This window comes from Triticum urartu, chromosome 5A (assembly GCF_056163025.1).
Source record: "Triticum urartu cultivar PI428250 chromosome 5A, HENAU_Tu73, whole genome shotgun sequence".
Classification (NCBI taxonomy): Eukaryota; Viridiplantae; Streptophyta; class Magnoliopsida; order Poales; family Poaceae; genus Triticum; species Triticum urartu.
Genome location: NC_141877.1, coordinates 213,811,236 through 213,817,235, shown reverse-complemented (window position 1 = coordinate 213,817,235; position 6,000 = coordinate 213,811,236).

The window sequence follows — 6,000 nt, the reverse complement described above, 5'->3', positions numbered from 1 at the left end:
CTGGCCGGTGCTGAGGCATTCCTGGAAGATCTTCTGGAAAGACGTCTTGATATTCGCAAACGACTGGAATTTGCGAGATGGCATCCAATTCACCCTTCTCATTGAGAGAAAACAGACGAATGGTATCATCACGAGCGGCAAAAGACAATTACATCCTCAGACGAATGAGTCAATTGAATCTGCCTGGCTGCACAATCAAGTTGAGCCTTGTGCTTAGAAAGCCAATCCATTCCGAGAATAAAATCAATATCCGAGTTACCAAGAACCATTGGGGAAGAAAGGAACTTGTAGTCGCCCAATGTGATAGCAACATCTGGCACCTCCAGACTAGCACTCAAACGTTTGCCAGGAGAAACGATATCCATTTGTTTACCCAAATGAGAAGAAACGAACTCATGCTTGGTAAAAAATGGCTTTGACATGAAACAATGCGATGCACCCATGTCAAAAAGAACTCTTGCAGGAATATCGTTAACAGGAAGGTTACCCATGATGACATCTGACGAGTCCTCTGCCTGAGCTGCATTCAGCAAGTTGACCTTGGCGGACTTGGGGTTATGCTTGACCACAGCTGTACTTGCCGATCTGACAGGAGGAGGAGGAGGAAGACGCCTCTGGTTGAAACACTTGTTGGCATAGTGACCCTTTTGTTGGCACTTGTTGCACGTGACCTTTGAAAGAGGACGGTGATACGGAGCACTTGATCTTGGAGCTTGAGACGAAGTCTTGTTCTGAAAGCCAGGGTTGGGTGGGTGGGAAGAACCACTGCCACCTTTGCTCTTCTGCTGATACGGCTGACGGAACGGAGGAGGAGGAAGCCAATACTTCTGCTGCTTGGCCACTTGAGTAGAGGAAGAAGGAGTAACATCTCTGACTCGCTTCTTGGAAGCATCACACTTCAACTGAGCAGCCTCTTGCTTCAATGCCATGTTGTAGAACTCATCGTATCTCAAGGGCTCAAAGAGAACAAGAGCTAGCTGAATTTCTTCTCTGAGACCACCCCTGAACTGATATATCATGCTCTTCTCATCAGGGACGTCCTGCTTGGCAAAGCGGGCGAGCTTCTGAAACAACTTGTTGTAGTCATAGACAGACAAAGAGCATTGCTTCAGGTTACGGAATTCCTCACGCTTGCTTTCAACCATGCTCTGGGGAATATGATGAGCTTGGAAATCTCGACGGAAATCATCCCAAGTGATAACATGTCCACCTCTGGAATCCTTGTACTGCTGGAACCATTCTGCAGCTTGATCTTTGAGTTGGAAGGAAGCGAACTTGACAAAGTCCTCAGGCCTGACGTTACTGCACTCGAAATGCTTGCACAGATCCACAAGCCAATCGTCAGCATCGGTTGTCTCAACACAATTGCTGAAAGTCTTTGGCCCGTTAGTAAGGAACTGGTTGAGTGAAACAAAGTGATTCTGATTGCTGCCTTGATTCCCTTGGCTGCCTTGATTGCGCTCTTGAAGAATTTGCATGATCAACTGTGTGTTTGCATTGGTTGCGGCCATCACAGCTTACCATGCCTCCGGAGGAGGTGGAGGTGGTGGCGGATCAGGATTCGGAGTCGTGCGCGTTGGAGGAGCCATCCTGAAGAGGTTGACCACCATTAGCACATTGACAGAGAAATATTGAAGCTGAATCCAACGGAATGAAAATTGCAACATATAGTCTTCACATACGAGCAAAATGAACGAATGCATTCCTCTTGAAATGGTCACATATCCATAAATTGAGAAGCCACGTAGAATTAAGGTAGAGAAATAAATCAACAAGGTACGGATCAAGAACGAATAATCGGTAAGAAATCCCAATCTCAAACCAATATCTGTGGAAGAAGAACTAGAGCTACTAGAATTCCCACCTATGAAACTCCCGAACCTTTCCGGTTATGCAATCAGGTGTTGGGGATACAGGGGAAGCATAATATCTCACCCAAACTAGCAAATCCTACATCCAGCCGTATCCATCCTTCAACACATAACCAAGAAACCTTCGGAAACCATCTACCTCAACCTTCGAAAAGCATTCGTTATACAAGTTATGGCGATACTCCCGAACTCCCGCCCCAGTACTGGGTGGCGTCGAGGTTATCTCACCAACGAACTACATAAAAGAGATTTTCGATGTCGGCGTACTAAACTCAGGTATTCTAGAACTGCAACGATAAAATTATGATGACATCACCTCAGAGCTCAACTCCCTGGGACACTTCCACTAAACCCCTGACAGGAGGCACCAAGACAATGTTCTCATCATAAAACCATCGGAACGATTCCAAGATACCCGCGTGATCCTAATTTTTTTTTGTGAAATTTGAGAAGAGAAGAGTCAAAACTCTACGTCAGGATGCCTTACCAGTGCGATGAGGAGACTGGGAAGTAAAAAGAATTCCTAAACTCTCCGATATATAATTCCTAAAGACTCAAAACATTTTTCTAGACACAACTCGGCCGCTAATAACGATCAAGCAATGGGGCTCCTAAGGTCGGGGAAGGCTCTGATTACCAACTTGTAACACCCTCGATGCGACTATATCTCCCACGTGTCGAGGCACGACTTAGAGGCATAATCGCATTGAAGGCATATGTCGCAAGTTAGGCAATCTTCACAACATCCCATGTAATATAATAATGAAAGGGGAGATAACATAGTTGGCTTACACTCGCCACGTCAATCAAGTACATAAATAATATTACATCATCCAAACACTCATGGCCCGACTACGGCGCCAAAATAAAAGAGAACCCAACATGCGACAACGGTCCCGTTCACCCCCAACTGGGCACCACTACTGATCATCGGGAAAGGAAACATAGTAACGTTGAGAGTCTTCGTCGAACTACCACTTGATCTCATACGCGTCTCCTGGAGCAGAATCATCAGGCCCTGCATCTGGTGTAATAGTAATCTGTGAGCCACAGGGACTCAGCAATCTCGCACCCTCGCGATCAAGACTATTTAAGCTTATAGGTATGGCAAGGTAAATATAAGTGGAGCTGCAGCAAGCGACTAGCAAGTATGGTGGCTAACTTATTCGCAAAAGAGAGCGAGAAGAGGAGGCAAAGCGCGAGCGAGAAACTAGAGAGCAACCTGCGCAAACATTACTCCAACACCGTGTCCGCTTCCCGGACTCCGCCGAGAAGAGGCCATCACGGTAACACACTCGGTTGATTCATTTTAATTAAGTTAAGGTTCAAGTTATCTACAACCGGACATTAACAAATTCCCATCTGCCCATAACCGCGTGCACGGCTTTCGAAAGTTCAAATCCCTGCAGGGGAGTCCCAACTTAGCCCATGACAAGCTCTCACGGTCAACGAAGGAATAGACCTCCTCCCAAGATGTTCCGGTCAGACTCGGTATCTCGGTTACTCAAGACACTTCGACAGGTTAAAACAAGACCAGCAACACCGCCCGAATGTGCCGACAAATCCCGATAGGAGCTGCACATATCTCGTTCTCAAGGCACACTCAGATAGGTCAAGCTACGAGTAAAACCAACCCTCAAGTTTCCCCGAGGTGGCCCCGCAGGCTGCCCGGTTCGTACCAACACTTAGAGGGAGCACTGGCCCGGGGGGGTTTAAAATAAGATGACCCTCGGGCTCCGGAAACCCAAGGGAAAAAGAGGCTAGGTGGCGAATGGTAAAACCAAGGTTGGGCATTGCTGGAAAAGCTTTAATCAAGGCGAAATATCAAGGGGTTCCCATTATAACCCAACCGCGTAAGGAATGCAAAATCCGGAAACATAACACCGATATGACGGAAACTAGGGAGGCAAGAGTGGAACAAAACACTAGGCGAGAGGCCGAGCCTTCCACCCTTTACCAAGTATATAGATGCATTAAGATAACAAGATAATATAATGATATCCCAACAAGTAAAATAAATGTTCTAACAAGGAACGGCCTCCAATCTTCACCTGCAACTAGCAACGCTATAAGAGGGGCTGAGCAAAGCGGTAACATAGCCAATCAACGGTTTGCTAGGACAATGGTGGGTTAGAGGTTTGACATGGCAATTTGGGAGGCTTGCAAGCAAGTGGTAGGCATCGTAGCATTGGCATAGCAAAAGAGCAAGCAAACTAGCATAGCAAAGATAGTAGTGATTTCGAGGGTATGATCATCTTGCCTGCACAGTTGTCAGAGTTGACTGGATCTTCAAAAGCAAACTCAACGGGCTCCTCGTTAGCGAACTCGTCTCCCGGCTCTACCCAAACAAGACAAACAAGCAACAAGGACACAATCAACCACGTGCAAGAATCAAGCAATATGATGCAATGATGATATGCTGTGCGGGATGCGACGCGGGATGCAAAATGCAAGATATGACAGGAAATGTAAGAACCTGGCCTCAACTTGGAAATCCAAGTGTGCTACTGGAAAGATGAGATGAAATCGCTTGAAAACGATATAAAGAACGCCGGAATCGGAGTTACGGTTTGGAAATGGCAAGCAATTCAAAAATGACACCGGTCTGCGATTTACAGCAAGTAGCCAACTAAATGCAATGAGATGAACATGCTACAGCAACCAAACATGACAACAAAATGCATGGCAGATATGCACACAAGATGCTTAACAAAAGACTTAGCAAGTGCACCACTTTGCAAGCTTGCACAAGTCACCACACACATCACAAAAATATATGGGTTGCACATCTGGAAATATGACAAAACCCTTAACAAAACATATGTAGAACTCATGGGCATATCATGCACACAATAATCATGTCAAAAATGACAAAAGTGCTAAACGGAGTAGCAGATCTGACAATTAACTCAAGTAGCCCTCTTCTAACAGCATTTCGGACATCAAGATGAACTCAAATGAAAATGATGCAATAGAATGAAATGATGTACTCTCTGAGATGAACATTTTGATATGCTATATGCATGAATCGGAGCTACGGATGCAAAGTTATGGAGCTACGAACATGAGCACTTGGACTGAAAATCCCCGAGACTTGGAGAAAAAAAACGACCTAGGGTTTCCAGATCTGGATCGGGCGAAACACTGTAGCGGCGGCGCGGGCACTGTTCACCGAAGACGGGCAGGGCGGCGGCCGGAGGGGGAGATGGCCGGGGCCGGCGATGGTGAAGGCGGCGGCGGCGGCTTGGGCCGGCCGCGGTGGTGGCGGCGACGACCTCGCGGCGGGGCGGCGACGACCGCGGTGGCCGAGCGGTGAAGGCGCGGCGGGGCGGCGTTGCTCGTCGCCGGCGTGGAGAGGCGGCGGCGCGGCGGCTCATCGGCGGGGAGGCGGCTCGGCCGCGGAGAAGAGGAGGCGGGCGGCGGCGCGGCGATGGGCTCTGCGGGGGCCGGCTACAGGCCCGTGCGGGCCGCGGCGGCGGCGGTGGCCGGGTGCCACGTGGCGGGCGCCTATTGGCCCGGGGCGGCGGCGGCGGAGCGTCCGGACATGTCCGTCGGCAGGATTTTTGTCCGGCGTGTCGCGGGAACGATTTTTAGGGTTTCGGGGAGGAAGGAGATCCGAAAATCGGGGGGGGGGGGTGTTTAAATAGGCATAGAGGGAGTTAGGAGAGTCCAAATGAGGTGCGGTTTTCGGCCACGCAATCGTGATCGAACGCTCTAGATGATGGAGCAGAGTTTGGTGGGTTTTGGGCCAAATTGGAGGGGTGTTGGGCTGCAACACACACGAGGCATTTTCGGTCCCTCGGTTAACCGTTGGAGTATCAAACGAAGTCCAAATGATACGAAACTTGACAGGCGGTCTACCGGTAGTAAACCAAGGCCGCTTGGCAAGTCTCGGTCCAATCCGGAAATGTTTAGTCCCCACACACGAAAGAAAGCTAGAAATGACCACCGGAGGAGAACGAAGCGCCGGGATGCAAAACGGACAACGGGGAAAAAGCTCGAATGCATGATATGAACACGTATGCAAATGCAATGCATATGATGACATGGTATGAGATGCATAACAACGATAACAACACACGGAGACAAGGGCCCGAACCCGAAAAAATAAATATAACTTAACGCCGAA